The sequence below is a fragment of the Balaenoptera borealis genome (genome assembly GCF_965194805.1).
Source record: "Balaenoptera borealis genome assembly, chromosome: 12".
Taxonomy (NCBI): domain Eukaryota; kingdom Metazoa; phylum Chordata; class Mammalia; order Artiodactyla; family Balaenopteridae; genus Balaenoptera; species Balaenoptera borealis.
The window spans coordinates 39,092,661-39,117,943 of record NC_138869.1 but is presented as its reverse complement, the minus strand read 5'-3'; the positions used below and the strand labels follow the sequence as shown (position 1 = coordinate 39,117,943).

The 25,283-nt window shown below is 37.7% G+C and overlaps 1 protein-coding gene and 1 long non-coding RNA gene across 2 annotated transcripts in view; one reads left to right on the top strand and one right to left on the bottom strand.

Moving 5' to 3' along the window:
• Nucleotides 1-25,283, bottom strand: part of CHDH (choline dehydrogenase) — a 60,793-nt gene that overhangs the window by 21,848 nt on the left and 13,662 nt on the right. The gene's annotated exons all lie outside the window — the stretch shown is intronic.
• LOC309608309 lies at nucleotides 18-12,164 on the top strand. Its single transcript, XR_014232800.1, has 2 exons — nucleotides 18-4,207; nucleotides 4,250-12,164. It is a non-coding gene; the product is annotated as an uncharacterized lncRNA (long non-coding RNA).

Below are 25,283 nucleotides of genomic sequence, written 5' to 3'. Positions count from 1 at the left end.
AAAACAGAAAAAGACGCTTTGAAAAGTTTAACTCAGCATGCACTGCAGAATCAACCCAAAGCTAGGGCAGCAAAGGGCCCCTGCAGGCCCGCCAGGTGCCTGCCGGGCGCTGGGTGGGGCAGGCCTGGCTGGCACGTCACTGCCCTGGGGAACCAGGAGGAGCGAGCGGAAGCACAAGCAGGGATATCAGTCCTGTGGGATCTGCGCACGGACCGACAAGCACAGGGCTGGGAGCACAGGAGAGAGTCTCCTCCCCAAGCTTGGAGTGGCGAGGTCCCCAGAAAGGCTTCCCTGTGACATCTGTGCATGAACCTGGAGGCCGGGCAGGAGTCTACCTGCTGGAAAGCAGGGGCTTTCCAGGTTTACCCTCACTCCTCATCCATTCAAGACAGTAAGGCAGTTGCTGAGTCCCTACCACGTGCCAGGCACCATTTCCTCTCTAGCAATACTCAGAAAACAAGACATCTGCTTTCAAAACTGATGGTCTGGGACTAGGGAGACAGACAAGACTTACATAAATAACCAAAGGAAGGTCAGGGTGAGAGGCTGGAGACTAAAGAGCTCAAAGCCTTTGACCTAAGGGCCCCAGAGTGCACGAGAGGGCTTTTCAGCAGGGGATGGGGTCAGAGCTACAATCTTTCAAGATCACTCTGTTGAGTGCTGGAGTTTTAACAAACACCAATAACTTCTGGAGGATCCCTTCCCAGCAATGTTCATATTAATCCCAACATGCTCAGTGCACAGAGGTGGAAAAGAGCCGAGATATCCCATCAAGACCTCCACTGACACAGGAACCTCTGAGAAAGCCCCACCCATGAGGCTCAGGCACACAAGGCCCACCCAAGACTGAGGCTGCAACAGGAGAACAGGAAAACCCTGATAAATCCCTCCACCCCTTCCACGAGCCTATATCAAGTAACAGCAGCAGCCTATCACTGGAGGCAGACTAAGAGGTGAGAGTGGAGAGAAAGGTTCCACACCCCCCCATTCCTGCAGGCACAGGAGAAAGAGGCAGCAAGGCCTCCTAAAAGCTAAATCTGAAGCAGGAATTCTGAGAACCTTCCAGCGCTCCAGGCCTCATGCTAGCACAAGGCAGCAGCAGCCCACGGTGCAACTCCCAACTGGGTTGACTCAACACTCCACGCTAACAACCTGATAGAATAAAAGGCACGCCCTTTTCTAGGCATAAACGCTATCTGCCTCAGTCCCTACTATCCTGGTACACACAAGATCATGCATTCAATAAAAAAATTAATAGACACAGAAATAAGAAAAAGAAATGACTCATTATAAAGAGAAAGTAGTTAACAGAACCAGACCAAGGGGACCCATCCAGATGTTAGAACTATCAAAGACTTTAAAATAACCAAGTTTAACATCTTAAAAGATTTAATTGAAAAGGTGGGACATGTTGAACAGATAGGCAATTTCAGCAAAAAGTTGGCAACTATTAAAAAAGGCACAAACAGAACTGCTAAAAATAAAAAAAAAAAAATTTTAATTACCAGAAATGAATAATTTGACTGGACATAGCAGAGAAAACAGTAAGTGAAACCGAACATTAGGTTAATAAAAATTATCCAAATGGAAATAAAAACAGAAGGAGTGAAAGAGGGGGAGAGAGAGAGAAAAGAGCAACTCAGAGTATGGGATGATATCAAACTGTCTAAAGTATAGACAACTGGAGTCCCAGAAGTAGGAAAGGGATAAAGGGAAAAAAGAAGAGGGGGAGAGAGGAGCAGAGGGAGAAGGGGAGAGAGAGGCAGAGAAGGACAGAGAAAGAACAGGGGAGAAAAGCTATCTGAAGAGATAATTGCTAAGACTTTTCCAATATTAATGCAAGACAAAAACACCACAGATTCAAGAAGCTTAGAGCATCCCCAGCAAGATCAATACACAGAGAAACACATCTAGGTACATCACAGTCAAACTGCGGAAACCCCAGGAAAAAATCATCAAAGCAGCTGCCCACCCCCCAAAAAAAACATATGTACAGAGGAATAAATTTAAGAGTGGCTGCAAACTTCTCATCAGAAAACTTACAATACAGGATTGGATCTAGATGGTGGGGGAGTAGGACAGGAAGCTCACCTTCTCCCACAAATACATCAAAAATACATCTACATGTGGAACGATTCTCACAGAATACCTACTGAACGCTGGCAAAAGACCTCAGGCTTCCAAAAGAGCAAGAAAATCTCCACATCAGTGAGTAGGACAAAAGAAAAAAAAGAGAGAGAGAGAGAAAGGAATTGGGGTAGGACCTGTGCCCCCAGGAGGGAGCTGTGAAAGAGGGAATGTTTCTGCACACTGCTAAGTCCCCTCACTGGCGGCAGGGACTGAGGGCTGAGGCTTGGGCTTTGGAGGTCAGACCAGGGAGAGGACTGGGATTGGCTGTGTCAAGACAGCCTGAGGGGGCCAGGGTGTGCTCGCCACAACCGAGGGAGTATGGGAAAAAGCCTGGGTGTTGTTGGGTGGCATGCAAAGAGAGGGGCAGGGCCACCATAGGAGCTTCTTTCGCCATGTAGGGCACCGCCTACTGGAGCTCTGAGGGCTGGTGCGAGCCACCGTTGCCACCTTGGACTCCAGAGGCGGGCATGGACTGTTGCTGCCACTGAGGGTCCATTGACTGGGCAACAAACACTGCCCCTGCCTTCCCGGGAGCCCGCGTGGGCCACACACCTGCACACCCCCTGTCAAGGGGATAACGGCCAGCACATGCTGAGGAAAGAGACAGCAAGCATCCAAACCAAAAACAGCCCTCACACCAAAAAAAATTAAACCCACACATGCTACATAGGGATGCTCCCGCATATAAATAGCCCTCCAAGACTACAGTAGATAATTGTTTCTCCTAAACTCACAGAGTAAGAGAAATATAAGCAAAATGAAGAAGCAGAGGAACCACTCCCAGTTAAAAGACCAAGAGAATTCCCCTGAAGGAACAAACAATGAAACAGACCTCTTCAGTCTAACAGACACCAAGTTCAAAAAAGAGGTGAACTAACACAACATTGTAAAGCAATTACACTCCAATAAAGATGTTAAAAAAAAAGGTAAAAATGAAAATACTGAAGGAATTAAGAAAGGCTATCAAGAGAAATGCAGATTACTGTAAAAAAGGAACTAGAAACTATAAGGAGAAGCCAAGAAAAATTAGAAAATTCATTTGCTGAGATGAAAGCTGAGCTAAAGGCAATGAATAGCAGAATGCACGATGCAGAAGAAAGAATAAATGATCTGGAAGACAGAATAATAGAAATTACCCAATCAAAACAGCAAACAGAAAGCCAAATGAAAAAAAAAAAGAAAGCAATATAAGATAACATAAAGCATGCCAATCTACACATAATAGGGATTGAAGAAGGAGAAGACAGAGAAAAGGGGATTGAAAATGTATTTGAAAAAATTATGGCTGAAAACTTCCCAAACCTAAAGAAGGAAACAGATATCCAGGTACAGGAAGCACAGAGGGTCTCAAACAAGATGAACCCAAACAGACCTGCACCAAGACATATGATAATAAAAATGGCAAAAGTTAAAGATAAAGAGAGGATTCTAAAGGCAGCAAGAGAAAAACAAAGAGTTAATTACAAGGGAAACCCCATAAGGCTATCAGCTGATTTCTCTACAGAAACACTGCAGGCCAGAAGGGAGTGACAAAATATTTTCAAAGTCTTAAAAGAGAAAAATCTGCAATCTAGAATACTCTACCCAGCAAGATTATCATTTAGAATAGGAGAAGAAATAAAGAATTTTTCAGAGAAGCAAAAGCTAAAAGAATACAGCAATACTGAATCTAACCTAAAAGAAATATTGAAAGGTCTTCTTTAGATAGAAAAGAAGCAAGAAGATATAGAAAGGAGGAAATTACAATTGGAAAGTAAATCACTTAAATTAGCCAGTATACAGATCAAAAAGAAAAAAACAAAAACAAAAACCTATTTGTGAAAGCGATGATAAACAAAAGAACAGAAAAAGGATAAACATGAAAATGTAAAAAAGGACATCAAAATCATAAAATGTGGGGAAGGAGAGTAAGAAAATGTAGTTTTTGTTTTTTTTTTTAAAGAATATGTTTGAACCTATATGATTATAAGTCTAAAGCAAGAAGATATAGGAAGGGGTTAACATACTTGAAAAACAGGGCAACCACAAATCAAAAACATACAATAGATTCACAAAAAACAAAAAGAAGAGAACACAAGTATAAAATAAAAGGAAATCATCAAACCACAAAAAGAAAAAGGAACAAAAAAGAAACATAGAGTCAACTGGAAAACAAGATTTAAAATGGCAATAAATACATATATATCAATAATTACCTTAAATGTCAATGGACTGAACCCTCCAATCAAAAGACGTAGAGTGGCAGACTGGATTAAAAAAACAAGAGCCTACAATATGCTGCCTACAAGAGGCCCACCTTACGGAAAGGACACACATAGATTCAAGGTAAGGGGATGGAAGAAGATATTTCATGCAAACGGAAATGACAAGAAAGTGAGAGTTGCAATACTCATATCAGACGAAATAGACTTTAAAACAAAGGCCATAGAGAAAGATAAAGAAGGACACTAATGGTAATAATGGTAAATAATGGTAAAAGGATCAATACAAGAAGAGGATTTTACACTCGTCAACATATATGCACACAATATAGGAGCACCCAAATACATAAAACAAATACTAACAGACATAAAGGGAGAAACTGATGGGAATGCAATAGGAGACTTTAACACCCCACTCACATCAGTGGACAGATCTCCTAGACAGAAAATCAATAAGGCAACAGAGATCCTAAATGATACAATAGAACAGATTTAATTGATATTTTCAGGATATTACATCAAAAAAAACCCCACATTTTTTTCAAGTGCACATGGGACAGTCTCTAGGATTGACCACATACTAGGGCACAAAACTAATCTCAGCAAATTTAAGAGTATAGCAATTATTTCAAGCATCTTCTCTGACCACAACAGCATGAAACTAGAAATCAACCACAGGAAAAGAAATGAGAAAAATATAATTTCATGGAGACCAAACATCATGCTACTAAAAAACCAATGGGTCAACAAGGAAATCAAAATGGAAATTTAAAAATACCTTGAGATAAACGACAATGAAAAGACAATCATACAAAATTTATGGGATGCAGCAAAAGCAGTTCTTAGAGGGAAGTTCATAGTGATACAGGCCTTCCTTAAAAAATAAGAAAAAATCTCAAATAAACAACCTAACATACCACCTAAAAGAATTAGAAAAAGAAGAACAAACAAAACCTAAAGTCAGCAAAAGGAAGGAAATAATAAAGATGCAGGAGGAAATAAATAAAATAGAGATTAAAAAAATTAAAAAAAATCAATAAAATCAAGAGCTGGTTCTTTGAAAGGGTAAACAAAATTGACAAACCTCTGGTCAGGCTCACCAGAAGAAAAGAGAGAGAACCCAAATAAACAAAATAAGAAATGAAAAAGGAGAAATCTCAACTGATAATGCAGAAATACAAAAACAAACAAACAAACAAACAAAACCCGTAAGAGAGGGAATTCCCTGGCAGTCCAGTGATTAGGACTTGGCACTTTCACTGCTATGGGCCCAAGTTTGATCCCTGGTTGGGGAATTGAGATCCTGCAAGATGCATGGTGTGGCCAAAAAAAATTTTTTTTAATTAAAAAAAAAAACCATAAGAGAATACTATGAACAATTATATGCCAACACATTTGACAACCAAGAAGAAATGGACAACTTTCTAGAAACATAAAGCCCACCAAAATTAAATCAAGAAGAAATAGTTAATTTGAACAGACTGATCACTAGAAGTGAAATAGAATCTGTAAAAACAAACAAAAAACAAAACAAAAAAACTCCCTACGAACCAAAGTCCAGGACCAGATGGCTTCACACGTGAATTCTACCAAACATACAAAGAAGAACTTATAGTGATCCTTCTCAAACTCTTGCAAAAGATTCAATGGCAGGGTACACTCCCAAAGACATTCTATGAAGCCACCATCACCCTGATATCAAGACCAGACAAAGATACCACCAAATAAGAAAATTACAGGCCAATATCTTTGATGAATATAGATGCAAAAATCCTCAATAAAATATTAGCAAACCAAATCCAACAACACATAAAAAAGGTCATACACCACAATGAAGTGGGATTCATCCCAAGTTCAAAAGGGTGGTTCAACATATGCAAATCAATCAATGTAATACACCACATAAGCAAAAGAAAAGTCAAAAACCACATGACCATCTCAATAAAGGCAGAAAAGCATTTGACAAAATTCAACATCCAGTCATGATAAAAACTGTTACCAAAGTAGGTACAGAGAGAACATATCTCAACATAATAAAAGCCATTTCTGACAAACCCACAGCCAATATAATACTCAATGGTGAAAAGCTGAAACCCTTCCCACTAAAATCTGGAACAAGACAAGGATGCCCACTCTCACCACTTATATTCAACATAGTATTGGAAGTCCTAGCCACAGCAATCAGACAAGAAAAAAGTAAATAAAACGTATTCATTTGGAGGGGAAGAGGTAAAACTGACACTATATGCAAATGACATGATACTATATATAGAAAACCCTAAGAACTTCAACAAAAACTACTAGATCTAATAAATGAATTCAGCAAAGTAGCAGGATAAAAGATTAACATTCAGAAATTGGTTGCATCTTTTTAAACAGTAGATCCTTGTTGGTTATCTATTTTAAATATAGCAGTGTGTAAATGTCAATCCCAAACTCCCAAACTATCCCTCCCTTCCCCACATTTCTTTACACTAACAATGAAATATCAGAAAGGGAATGAAAAAAAAATAACTTTTAGGACCTAGAAAAACAAAAGAGCAAACAAACATTGATGAACAACACAATAAATGAAATTAAAAATTCTCTAGAAGGAATCAATAGCAGAATAACTGAGGCAGAAGAATGGATAACTTACCTGGAAGATAAAATACTGGAAATAACCACCACAGAGCAGAATAAAGAAAAAAGAATGAAAAGAATTGAGGACAGTCTCAGAGACGTCTGGGACAATATTAAATGCACCAACATTCAAATTATAGGGGTCCCAGAAGAGGAAGAGAAAAAGAAAGGGACTGAGAAAATATTTGAAGAGATTATACTTGAAAACTTCCCTAATATGGGTAAGGAAATAGTCAGTCAAGTCCAGGAAGTGCAGAGAGTCCCATACAGGATAAATCCAAGGAGAAACGTGCCAAGACACATATTAATCAAACTATCAAAAATTAAATGCAAAGGAAAAACATTAAAAGCAGGAAAGGAAAAACAACATATAACATACAAGGGAATCCCCATAAGCTTAACAGCTGATCTTTCAGCAGAAACTCTGCAAGCCAGAAGGGAGTGGCAGGACATGTTTAAAGTGATGAAAGGGAAAAAGCTACAACCAGAATTGCTCTATGCAGCAAGGATCTCATTCAGATTAGACAGAGAAATTAAAACCTTTAAAGACAAGCAAAAACTAAGAGAACTCAGCACCACCAAAGCAGCTTTACAATAAATGCTAAAGGAACGCCTCTAGGCAGGAAACAGAAGAGAAGGAAAAGACCTACAATAACAAACCCAAAACAATTAAGAAAATGGTAATAGGAACATACATATTGATAAATACCTTAAAGGTAAATGGATTAAATGCTCCAACCAAAAGACACAGACTGGCTGAATGGATACGAAAACAAGACCCATATATATGCTGTCTACAAGAGACCCACTTCAGACCAAGGGAAACATACAGACTGAAGTGAAGGGATGGAAAAAGATATTCCATGCAAATGGAAATCAAAAGAAAGCTGGAGTAGCAATTCTCACATCAGACAAAATAGACTTTAAAATAAAGACTATTACAAGAGACAAAGAAGGACACTACATAATGATCAAGGGATCAATCCAAGAAGAAGATATAACAATTGTAACAATTTATGCACACAACATAGGAGCACCTCAATACATAAAGCAAATGCTAACAGCCATAAAAGGGGAAATCACCAGTAACACAATCATAGGAGGAGACTTTAACACCCCACTGTCACCAATGGACAGATCATCCAAAAGGAAAATAAATAAGGAAACACAAGCTTTAAATGATACATTAAACAAGATGCACTTAATTGATATTTATAGGACATTCCATCCAAAAAAACAGCAGATTACACTTTCTTCACAAGTGCTCATGGAACATTCTCCAGAATAGATCATATCTTGGGTCACAAAGCAAGCCTTGGTATATTTAAGAAAATTGAAATTGTATCAAGTATCTTTTCCTACCACAATGCTATGACACTAGATATCAATTACAGGAAAAAATCTGTAAAAAATACAAACATATGGAGGCTAAACAATACACTACTATATAACCAAGAGATCACTGAATAAATCAAAGAGGAAATCAAAAAATACCTAGAAACAAATGACAATGAAAACATAATGACCCAAAACCTATGGGATGCAGCAAAAGCAGTTCTAAGAGGGAAGTTTATAGAAATACAAATTTACCTCAAGAAAAAAGAAACATCTCAAATAAACAACCTAACCTTACACCTAAAGCAATTAGAGAAAGAAGAACAAAAAACCCCTAAAGTTAGCAGAGGGAAAGAAATCATAAAGATCAGAGCAGAAATAAATGAAAAAGAAATGAATGAAACAATAGCAAATATCAATAAAGCTAAAAGCTGGTTCTTTGAGGAAGATAAACAAAATTGATAAACCATTAGCCAGACTCATAAAGAAAAAAAAGGGAGAAGACTCAAATCAATAAAGTTAGAAATGAAAAGGAGAAGTAACAACTGACACTGCAGAAATAAAAAGGATCACAAGACATTACTACAAGCAACTATATACCAATAAAATGGACAACCTGGAAGAAATGGACAAATTCTTAGAAAAGCACAAGCTTCCAAGACTGAACCAGGAATAAATAGAAAATATCAACAGACCAGTCACAAGCACTGAAATTGAAACTGTGATTAAAAATCTTGCAACAGGGCTTCGCTGGTGGTGCAGTGGTTGGGAATCTGCCTGTCAATGCGGGGGACACGGGTTCTATCCCTGGTCCGGGAAGATCCCACATGCCGCGGAGCAACTAAGCCCGTGCACCACAACTACTGAGCCTGCGCTCTAGAGCCCACGAGCCACAACTACTGAGCCCGCGTGCCACAACTACTGAAGCCCGTGCACCTAGAGCCCGTGCTCCGCAACAAGAGAGGCCACTGCAGTGAGAAGCCCGCGCACCGCAACGAAGAGTAGCCCCCGCTCGCCGCAATTAGAGAAAGCCCGTGTGCAGCAACGAAGACCCAACACAGCCAAAAATAAAGAAAAAAAAAAATCTTCCAACAAACAAAATCCCAGGACCAGATGGCTTCACAGGCAAATTCTATCAAACACTTAGAGAATAGTTAACACCCATCCTTCTCAAACTCTTCCAAAATATAGCAGAGGGAGGAACACTCTCAAACTCATCTACGAGGTCACCATCACCCTGATACCAAAACCAGACAAAGATGTCACAAAGAAAGAAAACTACAGGCCAATATCACTGATGAACATAGATGCAAAAATCCTCAACAAAATACTAGCAAACAAAATCCAACAGCACATGAAAAGGATCATATACCATGATCAAGTGGGGTTTATCCCAGAATGCAAGGATTCTTCAATATATGCATATCAATCAATGTGATAAACCATATTAACAAATGAAGGAGAAAAACCATATGATCATCTCAACAGATGCAGAAAAAGCTTTTGACAAAATTCAACACCCATTTATGATAAAAACCCTCCAGAAAATAGGCATAGAGTGAACTTACCTCAACATAATAAAGGCCATATATGACAAACCCACAGCCAACATCATTCTCAATGGTGAAAAACTGAAACCATTTCCTCTAAGATCAGGAACAAAACAAGGTTGTCCACTCTCACCACTATTATTCAACATAGTTTTGAAAGTTTTAGCCACAGCAATCACAGGAGAAAAAGATATAAAAGGAATCCAAATCAGAAAAGAAGAAGTAAAACTGTCACTGTTTGCAGATGACATGATACTATAAATAGAGTAACCTAAAGATGCTACCAGAAAACTACTAGAGCTAATCAATGAATTTGGTAAAGTAGCAGGACACAAAATCAATGCACAGGAATCTCTTGCATTCCTATACACTAATGGTGAAAAATCTGAAAGAGAAATTGAGGAAACACTCCCATTTACCATTGCAGCAAAAAGAATAAAAAACCTAGGAATAAACCTACCTAAGGAGACAAAAGACCTGTATGCAGAAAACTATAAGATACTGATAAAAGAAATTAAATATGATACAAACAGATGGAGAGATATACCATGTTCTTGGATTGGAAGAATCAACACTGTGAAAATGACTATACTACCCAAAGCAATCTACAGATTCAATGCAATCCTTATCAAATTACCACTGGCATTTTTCACAGAACTAGAACAAAAAATTTCACAATCTGCATGGAAACACAAAAGACCCCGAATAGCCAAAGCAATCCTGAAAAAGAAAAACAGAGCTGGAGGAATCAGGCTCCCAGACTTCAGACTATATTACAAAGCTACAGTAATTAAGACAGTATGGTACTGGCACAAAAACAGAAATATAGATCAATGGAACAGGATAGAAAGCCCAGAGATAAACGCACGCACATATGGTCACCTTATTTTTGATAAAGGAGGCAAGAATATACAATGGAGAAAAGAGAGCCTCTTCAATAAGTGGTGCTGGGAAAACTGGACAGCTACATGTAAAAGAATGAAATTAGAACACTCCCTAACACCATACACAAAAATAAATTCAAAATAGATTAAAGACCTAAATGTAAGGCCAGACACTATCAAACTCTTAGAGGAAAACATAGGAAGAACACTCTATGACATAAATCACAGCAAGATCTTTTTTGACTCACCTCCTAGGGAAATGGAAATAAAAACAAAAATAAACAAATGGGACCTAATGAAACTGAAAAGCTTTTGCACAGCAAAGGAAACCATAAACAAGATGAAAAGACAACCCTCAGAATGGGAGAAAATATTTGCATATGAAGCAACTGACAAAGGATTAATCTCCAAAATTTACAAGCAGCTCATGCAGCTCAATATCAAAAACAAACAACCCAATCCAAAAATGGGCAGAAGACCTAAATAGACATTTCTCCAAAGAACATATACAGATTGCCAACAAACACATGAAAGGATGCTCAACATCACTAATCATTAGAGAAATGCAAATCAAAACTACAATGAGGTATCACCTCACACCGGTCAGAATGGCCATCATCAAAAAATCTACAAACAATAAATGCTGGAGAGGGTGTGGAGAAAAGGGAACTCTCTTGCACTGTTGGTGGGAATGTAAATTGATACAGCCACTATGGAGGACAGTATGGAGGGTCCTTAAAAACTAAAAATAGAACTACCATATGACCCAGCAATCGCACCACTGGGCATATACCCTGAGAAAACCATAATTCATAAAGAGTCATGTACCACATTGTTCACTGCAGCACTATTTACAATAGCCAGGACATGGAAGCCACCTAAGTGTCCCTCGACAGATGAATGGATAAAGAAGATGGGGCACATATATACAATGGAATATTACTCAGTCATAAAAAGAAATGAAATTGAGTTACTTGTAGTGAGGTGGATGGACCTACAGTCTGTCATACAGAGTGAAAGAAGTCAGAAAGAGAAAAACAAATACCTTATGTTAACACATATATATGGAATCTAAAAAAAAAAAAAAAGGTTCTGAAGAACCTAGGGGCAGGACAGGAATAAAGACGCAGATGTAGAGAATGGACTTGAGGACACGGGGAGTGGGAAGGGTAAGCTGGGACGAAGTGAGAGAGTGGCATGGACATACATACACTCTCAAATGTAAAATAGATAGCTAGTGGGAAGCAGCCACATAGCACAGGAAGATCAGCTCCGTGCTTTGTGACCACCTAGAGGGGTGGGATAGGGAGGGTGGCAGGGAGACACAAGAGGGAGGAGATATGGGGATATATGTATATGTATAGCTGATTCACTTTGTTATAAAGCAGAAACTAACACACCATTATAAAGCAATTATACTCCAATAAAGATGTTAAGAAAAATAAAAGAATACAGGAATTTTAAAATAAATAAATAAATAAAGGAATAGAATAGGAAACAAAAATAACTTTTAGAATAGCACCAAAAAAAAAACAAACAAAAAAAAACCCTAGGAATAAACCTGACCAAGGAGGTGAAAGACTTATATGCTGAGAACTATAAAACATTAATAAAGGAAATAAAAGAGGATTCAAAGAAATGGAATGATATCCCATGCTCTGGGACTGGAAGAGTATTGTTAAAATGGCAATACTACCCAAAGCAATCTACAGATTTAATACAATCTCTATCAAATTACCCATGACATTTTTCATAGAACTAGAACAAATCAACCAAAAATGTATATGGAACAATAAAAGACCCAAAATTGCCAAAGCAATCCTGAGGAAAGAAAACTAAGCAGGAGGCATAACTCTCCCAGAATTCAGACAATACTACAAAGCTACAGTAATCAACACAGTATGGTATTGGTACCAAAACAGACATACAGATCAATGGAACAGAATAGAGAGCCCAGCAATAAACCCGCACATCTATGGTCATTTAATTTTCAACAAAGGAGGCAAGAATATAAAATAGGAAAAAGACAGTCTCTTCAGCAAGTGGTGCTGGGAAAGTTGAACAGCTGCATATATATCAATGGAGTTAGTACACACTCTCACACCATGCACAAAAATAAACTCAAATGGCTTAAAGACTTAAACATAAGACATGACACCATAAAACTCCTGGAAGAGAGCATACACAAAACATTCTCTAACATAAATCATACAAATGATTTCTTAGGTCAGTCTCCCAAGGCAAAAAAAAATAAAAACAAAAATAAACAAATGGGACATAATCAAACATACAAGCTTTTGCACAGCAAAGGAAACCATAAACAAAACAAAAAGACAACATACAGAATGGGAGAAAATATTTGCTAATGATGCGACAGACAAGGGCTTAATCTCCAAAATATACGAAGAGCTCATAGAACTCAATAACAAAAAACCAAACAACCCTATCAAAGAATGGGCAGAAGCCAAAGCAATCTTGAGAAAGAAAAACGGAGTTGGAGGAATCTGGCTCCCCAACTTCAAACTATACCACAAAGCTATAGTAATCAAGTCAGTATGGTACTGGCACAAAAACAGAAATATAGATCAATTGTACAGGATAGAATGCCCAGAGAGAAAACCACGCACATATGGGCACCTAATTTACGACAAAGGAGGCAAGAACATACAATGGAGAAAAGACTGCCTCTTCAATAAGTGGTGCTGGGAAAACTGGACAGCTACATGTAAAAGAATGAAATTAGAACACTCCCTAACACCATACACAAAAATAAACTCAAAATGGATTAAAGACCTAAATGTAAGGCCAGACACTATCAAACTCTTAGAGGAAAACATAGGAAGAACACTCTATGACATAAATCACAGCAAGATCCTTTTTGACCCACCTCCTAGAGAAATGGAAATAAAAACAAAAATAAACAAATGGGACTTAATTAAACTGAAAAGCTTTTGCACAGCAAAGGAAACCATAAACAAGACAAAAAGACAACCCTCAGAATGGGAGAAAATATTTGCAAATGAAACAACAGACAAAGGATTAATCTCTAAAATATACAAACAGCTCATGGAGCTCAATATCAAAAAAACAAACAATCCAGTTAAAAAAGGGGCAGAAGACGTAAATAGACATTTCACCAAGGAAGACATACAGATGGTCAAGAGGCACATGAAAAGATGCTCAACATCACTAATTATTAGAGAAACGCAAATCAAAACTACAATGAGGTATCACCTCATGCTGGTCAGAATGGCCATCATCAAAAAAGCTAGAAACAGTAAATGCTGGAAAGCGTGTGGTGAAAGGGAACCCTCCTACACTGTTGGTGGGAATGTAAATTGATACAACCACTATGGAAAACAGTATGGAGGTTCCTTAAAAATAGAACAACCATATGACCCAGCAATCCCACTGCTGGGTATATACCCTGAGAAAACCATAATTCAAAACGAGACATGCACCACAATGTTCACTGGCCCACTATTTACAATAGCCAGGACATGGAACCAACCTAGATGTCCATCGATAGATGAATAGATGAAGAAGATGTGGCACATATATACAATGGAATATTACTCAACCATAAAAAGAAACAAAACTGCGTTATTTGTAGTGAGGTGGATGGACCTACAGTCTGGCATACAGAGTGAAGTAAGTCAGAAAGAGAAAAACAAATACTGTATGCTAACGCATATATATGGAATCTAAAAAAGTTTAAAAAAAAAGGTTCTGAAGAACCTAGTTGCAGGGCAGGAATAAAGAGGTAGACATAGAGAATGGACTTGATGACATGGGGTGGAAGGGCGAAGCTGGGGCAATGTGAGAGTAGCATCAACAAATATACACTATTGAATGTAAAATAGTTGGCTGGTGGTTGTATTCCTTTTATTTCTTTTTCTTCTCTGATTGCCATGGCTAGGACTTCCAAAACTATGTTGAATAATAGTGGCGAGAGTGGACAACCTCGTCTCATTCCTGATCTTAGAGGAAATGCTTTCAGTTTTTCACCAATGACAATGATGTTTGCTGTGGGTTTGTCGTATATGGCCTTTATTATGTTGAGGTAGGTTCCCTCTATGCCCACTAGGAAAACCCACTTTAAATATAAAGACATAAGTAACAAATAAGAAAATGGAAAAAAATATATACTACACAAACACTAAACAAAAAAGCGAGTGACTATGTTAATACCAGACAATGTAGACTTTAGTATAAAGAATATTAACCAAGGTTTAGAATACATTTCAAAATGATAAAGAGGTCAATATATCATAAAGAAAAAACGACTGTGTGTGTATATGTGTCTAGTAGAGCTTCCAAAGCATGAAGCATAAATTGATAAAACTGAAATGAAAAATGAATAAATACACAATTACTCTTGGAGATTTTAATACTCCCCTCTCCATAATAGATAAAACTACTAGATAAAAAGTCCGTAAGAATATACAAGACTTAAACAACATTATGAACTAAGTTGACCTAATTAACACTTAGTATGAACACCCAAACACCAGTAGAATACATGTCCTTCACAAGTGTACATCACCAAGACAGTATTCTGGGCCATTATAAAAATCTCAACAGGGGCTTCCCTGGTGGCACAGTGGTTAAGAATACGCCTGCCCATGCAGGGGACATGGGTTCGAGCCCTGGCCCGGGAAGATCCCACATGCCATGGAGCAACTAAGCCCATGCACCACAACTACTGAGCCTGTGCTCTAGAGCTCACGTGCCACAACTACTGAGCCTGTGTGCCACAACTACTGAAGCCCACGTGCCTAGAGCCCATGCTCCACAACAAGAGGAGCCACTACAATGTGAAGCCGGTGCACTGCAACGAAGAGTAGCCCTCGCTCGCCACAACCAGAGAAGGCCCGTGCACAGCAACAAAGACCCAACACAGCCAAAAATAAAAATAAAAAATAAATAAATTTTTTAAAAAACCCTCAACAAATTTAAGAGGACTGAAATGCTACAAAGTATGTTCTCTACCCACAAAAGAATTGACTTAGAAATAAATAATAAAAGTATATCTGAAAAAATCCCTAAATATTAAGAAATTAAACAATACACTTTTAAATAACCCAAGTCAAAGAAGAAATCACAAGAGAAATTAGCAAATGTTTGAAGTGAATGAAAATGAAAACACAACAGACAGAAATGTGTGGGATGTAGGAAAGCATTGCTTTGAGTGAAAAATACAGCATTAAAATGCTTACATTAGAAAAGTCAGATCTCGAATTGAGGATTTATACTTTCACCTTTAAAAAGTCAGAAAAAACAAAAATTGGTCCCATGGTGATCAGAAGAAAGTAATAAACATAACAGTACAAATCAATAAAACTGAAAACAAATTTAAAAATGGAAAAAATTAATAAAACCAAAATGAAGTTCTTTAAAACAATTAATAAAATTAATAAACCTCTACCCAGGCAAAGAAAAGAAGAAGGATGACACAAATTACCAACACTGACAATGACAGAGGGAACATCCTTACATATTCTACAGATAGTAAGACTATTATGACAACTTTACGGCAATACATTTGATAATTAAGATGATATGGATACATTTTTTGAAAGATTATCAAAGTTCACTCAAGAAGTATATAACCTAAATAGCTGTATATATTTATTAAAAAAATTAAATTCATTAACTTAAATTTCTCCCACAAAGAAAACTCTAGACTACATTGGTAAAAGCTAAGAAACATTCAAGATGGAATAATACCAATTCTATAGACAACATATGAGAACACTTCCCAACTCATTTTATAAAGCCAGCAGTATTCTGTTATCAAAACCAAAGATATCACAAGAAAACTATAGACCAATATCCACCATGAACAAAGATGCAAAAATCTTAAAATTTTAGCAAATCAAATCCAGCAACAAACAAAAAACATACATCATAACCAACTAGAGTTTTATTCCAGGAATGTAAGATCAGTTCAACATTTGAAAATCAGTCAGTGGCTTAACATACCAAAAAAGAAAAAACATACAATCATCATAGTTAATGCAGAAAGCATTTGGATATATACAACATCCATAAAATCTCTGTGTACTTAAAGAATGGAAGAGAACTTCCTGATAAAGGGAATCTATGAAATACCCACAGCTGACTTTGTACTCAATGGTGAAAGACTAAAGTTTTCCTCCTGAGATCAGAAACAAGGCAAGGATGTTCACTCTAATCACTTTTATTCAACACTGTTGAAAGGTTCTAACCAGGGATTTAAGGTTAATTAATTAATTAAAAGTAAAAGGCATACAGATTGGAAAAAAAGAATTATAAGTGTCCTTCTTTGCAGACAAGATGATCATCTACATAGAATTCCCAAGTAATTTACAAAGAAAGCTACTGGAATTAATAAGTGAATTTAGCAATATCACAGGATACAAGGTCAACATACAAAACTCAATTGTATTTTTATATAGCATTAATGACCAACTGAAATTTTAAATGTAATAAAGAGTTTGAGTCCATTTTTTATGTTTGGTCATTGACAGCTTTCAAGCTCCACCCCTCCCTCTTGCCCTACATCTGAGCAAGTCAGTAAGAAGACTCTGAATTTCTGCCTTAGCTGTCAGTGGGTAAGTTCAAATCATGCAAATCCAACCCATATGTGGGAATCCTCACCTTGGTCCCACTCCCCAGGGCCACTCCCCCTTTCTGTCACTCAAGCTATCCCAGACTGGCTTGGGTGTCTGCCCTGCTCTACCCAGAAAGCCCCATTATGTGAGTAATAAACCTTTTCATAGCCTCTTGGTACATGTGTGGTACCATCAGTCCCAACATTCAAACAAATTATGGGTGGGAGGGGGTAGATCCCACTCTCTGTGGGGCAACCACAAGTCAAAACAATACCACTTACAAGAGCATCAGGAAATTTGAAATAATTAGTATTAGATTTAACAAAATATGTGCAAAACCTACACACTGAAAACGACAAAACATCATTGATAGAAGTTAAAGATGATCCAAATATATAGAGAGAGATACCACAAGTAGGAAGACCTAATATTGTTATGTCAGTACTCCCCAACTGATTTATAGATTTTCATGCAATGCCAATCAAATCTCAGCAGGATTTTTTTTTTTTTTTTTTAGAAATTGACACGCTGACTTCAAAATGTATATGGAAATACAAATGACACAGAAAAAGTTACAGTACAGACAAAAAGAAGCCCCACGTGGCAGTGAAAATGAAGGAAACACAGCACCTCATATCAGTATGGTTGAATCCTAAAAATAGATTCAAAATATACAAAGAAAATAAGACGGTATAACCTGAATGACACCTTTATATAAATAAAGTTTTAAAACATGCAATTCATTTATGTACCCAACATCAGAGTCCCAAAATACATAAAGCAAACATTGACAGATTTGAAGGGAGAAATAGATAGTTCTATAGTAATAAATGGAGACTTCTATACTCAGATTTCAATAATAGATAGAATAACCAGACAGAAGACCAGTAAGGAAATAAAGAACTTGAATAACATTACAAACCAAATGGACCTAACAGACATTTAAAAAATACCCCACCCAACAACAGCAGAATACATTTTTCTCAAGTGCACATGGAACATTCTCTAGGACAGACCATGTGTTAGGCCACAAACCAAATCTTAATAAATTTTAAGAGACTGAAATAATACAAAGTATCTTTTCTGATAATAGAATAAACTAGAAAATATCAGAAGGAAAACTGGAAAATTCACAAATATGTGGACATTAAACAACACACTCTTAAACAACCAATGTGTCAAAGAAGAAATCACAAGAGAAATTAGAAAATACTTTAAGACAAATGAAAATAAAATCACAGCATGCCAAAACATATGAGATGAAGCAAAAGCAGTGCTAAGAGGGGAAATTTATAGTTGTAAACGCTTACATTAAAAAGGAAGAAAGATTTCAATAAATAACCAAACTTTACATCTTAAGGAACTAGAAAAAGAAGAGCAAACTAAACCCAAAGTTAGCAGAAAGAAGGAAATAATAAAGATTAGAGCAGAGATGAATGAAATAAAGAACAGGAAAACAACAGAGACAGTCAATCCAAAAGTTGATTCTTAAAAAAATATTTTTATCAAAACTTTAGGTAGGTTAACTAAGAAAAAAAGAGTGAAGACTCAAATTAGTAAAATCAGAAATTTAAGGGGCGCCATCACTGCTGATCTTACAGATATAAAAAAGATGATAAGAAAGTACTGTGAACAAATGTATACCAACAAATTGGATAACCTAGATGAAACAGACAAATTCCCAGAAATATACCATCTACCAAAACTGAATCATGAAGAAACAGAAAATATGAAAAAACCTATAATTAGTAAGGAGATAGAATCTATAATCAAAAACCTCCCAAAAAAGAAAAACCCTGGAGAAAATGGCTTCACTTGTGAATTCTACCAAACATATACAGAATGAACATCAATCCTTCTCAAATTCTTCCAAAAAATTAAAAAGGAGGGCAAGTTTCCTAACTCATGTGAGGCAGGCATTAACCAGATAGCAAAGCCAAAGACACTAACAAGAAAACTACAGACCAATATCTCTTATGAATAATGATGTAAAAATTCTCAACAAAATACAAGCAAACTGAATTCATCAGCATATTAAAAAGGATTGTTTACCACGACCAGGTGGGATTTAACCCAGGAGTGCAAATATGGTTCAACATATGAAAATCAATCAATATAATACACCACGTTAATAGAATGAAGGAATAAAAATCACATAATCATCTCAACTGATGCAGAAAAAGCATCTGACATAATTCAACACCCTTTCATGATAAAAACACTCAGTAAACAAGGAATAGAATGAAACTTCCTCAAAATGATAAAGGTCATATATGAAAACCCTGGGCTAACATCATACTCAATGGTGAAAGATTGAAGTCTTTCCCCTAAAATCAGGAACAAGACAAGGATACTCACTTTTGCCACTTTTATTCAACACAGTACTGGAAGTTCTAGCCAAAGAAATTAGGCAAGAAAAGCAAATAAAAGGCATCAAAATTTTAAACAAAGAAGTTATCTCTGTTTGTAGATGACATGATCTAACATGTAGAAAATCCTAAAGATTACACAGAGATGCACACAATAACTATTAGAGGTAATAAGTAAATTTAGCAAAGTTGCAAGATCCAAAATCACACACAGAAAAATCAGTTGCATTTCTAGACACTAACAGTGAACAATCTAAAAAGGAAATTAAGGCAACAATTCCACTTATAATAGTAGCAAAAAGAATAAAATATTTAGAAATAAATTTAACCAAGGAGTTGAAAGACTTAACACTGAAAACTACAAAATATTGCTGAAAGAAATTAAGTAAGGTATAAAGAGATGGAAAGACATCCTGTGTTCTGGATTGGAAGACTTAATATTGTTAAGATGGCAATACTACCTATGGCACTCTACAGATTCAATGTAATCCCTATCAAAATCCCAACAGTGCTTTTTCAGAAATAGAGAAACCCATCTTAAAATTAATATGCAATCTCAAGGGACCCTAAATAGCCAAAACAATCTTGGAACATAACAGGTTGGAAGACTGACACTTTCTGATTTCAAAGCTTACTACAAAGCTCCAGTGATCAAAACAGCATGGTGGTGGCCTAAGGACAGACATATAGAACAACAGAAAAGAGAGTGCAGAAATAAACCCTCACATAGATGGGTAGTTGATATTTTACTAGGGTGACAAGACACATTTGATGGAGAAACGATCATTTTTTAAGCAAATTGTGTTGGGGAAACTGGATATCCATAGGCAAAAGCATGAAGTTTGACCCTTACCTAATACCATATACAAAAATTAAAATAGACCAAAGACCTAAATGTAAGAACTAAAATTATAAAACCCTTAGATAAAAACATAGGGAAAAATCGTCACGACACTGGATTTGACAATGATTTCTTCCTTGATCATGATGCTTCACCAAAAGCACAGGCAACAAAGGAAAGAACAGATAAATTGGATTTCATTAAAATTAAAAACTTTTGTGCATCAAAGGACCCCTTCAAGAGAGTGAAATAACCCACAAAATGGAACAAAATATTTGCAAATCATAGCTCTATAAGGGATTAATGTCCAGAATATATAAATAACTCCTACTACTCAATTACAACAAAAACCACACAACTCAACACACACACACACACACACACACACACACACACACAAAAGGGCAAAGAACTGGAATAGATGTTTCTCCAAAGATATACAAATGGCCAATAAACATGTGAAAAGATGCTCAGCATCACTAATGCAAATTAAAACCACAATGAAATACCATCTCACACCCATTAGAATGACTATTATCCAAAAAATGGAAAATAACAAACGTTGACAGGAATGTGGAGAAGTTGGAACCCTTGTACACTGTTGGTGGGAATGCAAAATGGTGCAGCCACCGTGGAAAACTGTTTGGTGGTTCTTCAAAAAGTTAAATATAGAATTACCATTTGATCTAGCAATTCCACTCCTAAGTATGTATCCAAAATAATTGAAAGCAAGGACTCAAACAGATACTTGTATGACAATATTTTTAAGCAGCATTATTCACAATAGCAAAAAGGTGGAAACAACACAAATGTCCATCAACAGATGATTGGATAAGCGAAATGTGGTATATAAATACAATGCAACATTATTCAGCCTTAAAAAGGAATGATATTCGGGACATAGGAGTGAGTGCCAATTGCTGTCCCTCCTATTCCAGGCCACCACTGCCGCTGGGAGACCCACAAGCAGGTGCCAAACATTGCCCCCGCCATGCAGGTAGCACTCACGGGACACGAGCAGGTCCCAATCACTGTCCCTGCTGTCCCTGGAGTGCACAGGCTGTCGCCACCACTAGGAAACCCAGGAGCAGGTGCCAGTCACTGCCCCCACCATCCGGGGAGCATGCATGGGCAGGGAGCAGGCACCAATTGCTGCCCAGGGGTGCATGGGCTGCCACCTCAGCTAGGGGACATGCGAGCAGGTGCCAAACACAGCCCCTGCTATTCTGGGGGTGCACAGTCCACCATCACTGCTGGGTAACCCACAGGGTGGGCACCAATCACTGCCCACATCGTACAGGGAGTGCTCACAGGCCAACACATCTACACACCCCATATCAAGGGGATAATGGCTAGCACACACTAAGGAAAGAGGCAGCAAACATCCAAACTAAAAGCAGCCCTTCAATTCTGGACAAGATGGAAGAGTAGAAGGACTTGAGCTCATCTCCTCTCATGAAAACACCAAAATCACAACGAACTGCTGAACAACCATGGATAAGAAAGAGTGAAACCTACCAAAAGAGATATTTTACATCCAAATACAAAGAGGAAGCCCCCATGAGATGGTAGGAGAAGCACTTTTGCAATATAATCAAATCCCATACCCACCAGCTGGGTGACCCACAAACTGGAAAATAATTATATCACAAAGTTTCTCCCACAGGAGTGAGTTCTGAGCCCCACATCAAGCTCCCCAGCATGAGGGTCTGGCAATAGAAGGAGTAGTCCCCAGAGCATTTGGCTTTGAAGGCCAGTGGGGCTTGAGTGAAAGAGCTCCACAGGACTGAGGGAAACAGAAACTCCACTCTTGGTGGGCGTACACAAGATTTCACATGCACTGGGACCCAGCACAAAGCAGTGGCTCCATAGGAGCCTAGTCTACACCTGCCTGCTGGTCTTAGAGGGTCTCCTGGGGAGGCGGGGGTTGGCTGTGGCTCACTGTGGGGGCAAGGACACTGGTGGCAGAGGTCTCAGGAAATACTGATTGGCATGAGCTCTCCTGGAGGTCACCATTTTGGCACTGGGACTTGGCCCCACCCAGTAGCCTCTAGGCTCCAGTGCTTGGACGCCTCAGGCCAAACAACCAGCAGGTGGGGGAACACAGCCCCACCCATCAGCAGACAGGCTGTCTAAAGTCGTACTGAGCTCACAGCCACCTTTAAACACACCCCTGGGCATGGCTCTGCCCACCAGAGGGACAAGACCCAGCTCCACCCATCAGTGGGTAGGCACCAGTCCCTCTCACCAGGAAGGCTGTACAAGCCCCTGGACCAATCTCACCCACCAGGGGGCAGGCACCAGAAGCAAGAAGAACTACGATCCTACAACCCGTGGAAAGGAGACCACAAAACCAGAAAGTAAGACAAAATGAGACAGCAGAGAAATATGTTTCAGACAATGGAACAAGATAAAAACCCAGAACAACTAAGTGAAGTGGAGACAGGCAATCTACCCGAAAAAGAATTCAAAGTAATGATAGTAAAGATGATCAAAGATCTCAGAAAAAGAATGGAGGCACAGACCGAGAAGATACAAGAAATGTTTAACAAATACCTAGAAGATTTCAAGAACAAACAGAGGTGAACGATACAATAACTGGAATGAAAAATACACTAGAAGGAATCAATAGCAGAATAAATAAGGCAGAAGAACGAATAAGTGAGCTAGAAGACAGAGTGGTGGAAATCACTGCTGTGGAACAAAATAAAGAAAAAAAGAATGAAACCAAATGAGGACAGTCTCAGAGACCTCTGGGACAACATTAAACACACCAACATTCACATTATAGGGGTCCCAGAAGAAGAATAGAGAGAGAAAGGGCCTGAGAAAATATGTGAAGAGATTATAGTTGAAAAACTCCCTAACATGAAAAAGAAAACACTCAAGTCCAGGAAGCACAGAGAGGTCCATACAAGATAAACCCAAGGAGGAACACTCTGAGACACATTAATCAAACTGACAAAAATTAAAGACAAAGAAAAAATATTAAAAGCAACAAAGGAAAAGCAACAAATAACATACACGGGAATCCCCATAAGGTTATCAGCTGATTTTTCAGCAGAAATTCTGCAGGCCAGAAGAGAATGGCATGATATATTTAAAGTGATGAAAGGAGAAAACCTACAACCAAGAATACTCTACCCAGCAAGGCTCTCATTCAGATTTGATGGAGAAATCAAAAGCTGTACAGACAAGCAAAAATGAAGAGAATTCAGCACCACCAAACCAGCTTTACAACAAATCCTAAAGGCACTTCTCTTACATAAAAGAAAAGGCCACAACTAGAAACAAGAAAATTATGAATGGGAAAGCTAACCAATAAAGGCAAACATAAAGTAAAGGTAGGAAATCATCCATACACAAATATGATATCAAAACTAGCAATTGTGAGAAGAGGAGAGTACAGATGCAAGATATTGGAAATCCATTGGAATTAAGAGACCAGCAACTTAAAACAATCTTGTATACATATAGACTGCTGTATCAAAACCTCATGGGAACCACAAACCAAAAATCTACAATAGATACACATACAAAAAAGAAAAAGCAATCCAAACACAACACTAAAGATAGTCATCAAATCACAGGAGAGGAGAACAAGAGGAAGGGAAGAAAAAAGACCTACAAAAACAAATTCAAAGCAACTAATAAAATGGCAATAAGAACACACATATCAATAATTACCTTAAATGTAAACAGATTAAATGCTCCAACCAAAACACATAGACTGGCTGAATGGATACAACAAGACCTGTATATATGTCGTTTACAAGAGACCCACTTCAGATCTAGGGACACATACAGACTGAAAGTGAGGGGATGGAAAAAGGTCTTCCATGCAAATGGAAATCAAAAGAAAGCTGGAGTAGGAATACTCATATCAGACAAAATAGACCTTAAAAAAAAGACTGTTACTAGAGACAAAGAAGGATACTACAAAATGATCAAGGGATCAATCCAAGAAGAAGATATAACAATTGTAAATATACATATGCACCAAACATAGGAGCGCCTCAGTATATAAGGCAAATGGTAACAGCCATAAAAGAAGAAATCAACAGTAACACAATAATAGTGGGGAATTTTAACAGCCCATTTTCATTAATAGATCATCTAGACTGCAAAAGCAGTTCTAAGAGGGAAGTTTATAGCAATACAATCTTACCTCAGGAAACAGGAAAAATCTCAAATAAACTACCTAAACTTACACCTAAAGCAACTAAAGAAGAACAAACAAAACCCAAAGTGAGTGGAAGAAAAGAAATCATAAAGATCAGAGCAGAAATAAATGAAATAGAGAGAAAGAAAACAATAGAAAAGATCAATGAAACTAAAAGCTGGTTCTATGAAAAGATAAACAAAATTGATAAACATTTAGCCAGACTTATCAAGAAAAAAGGGAGAGGGCTCAAATCGATAAAATTAGAAATGAAAAAGGAGAAGTTACAACAGACACCACAGAAATACAAAGGATCATAAGAGACTACTATAAGCAACCTAAAAGAAAAGGACAAATTCTTAGAAAGGTACAACCTTCCAAGACTGAACCAGGTAGAAATAGAAAATATGAACAGACCAATCACAAGTACTGAAATTGAAACTGTGATTTAAAAACTCCCAATAAACAAAAGTCCAGGACCAGATGGCTTCACAGGTCAATTCTATCAAACATTTAGCAAAGAGTTAACACCTATCCTTATGAAACTCTTCCAAAAAATTGCAGAGGAGAGAACACTCCCAAACTCATTCTAT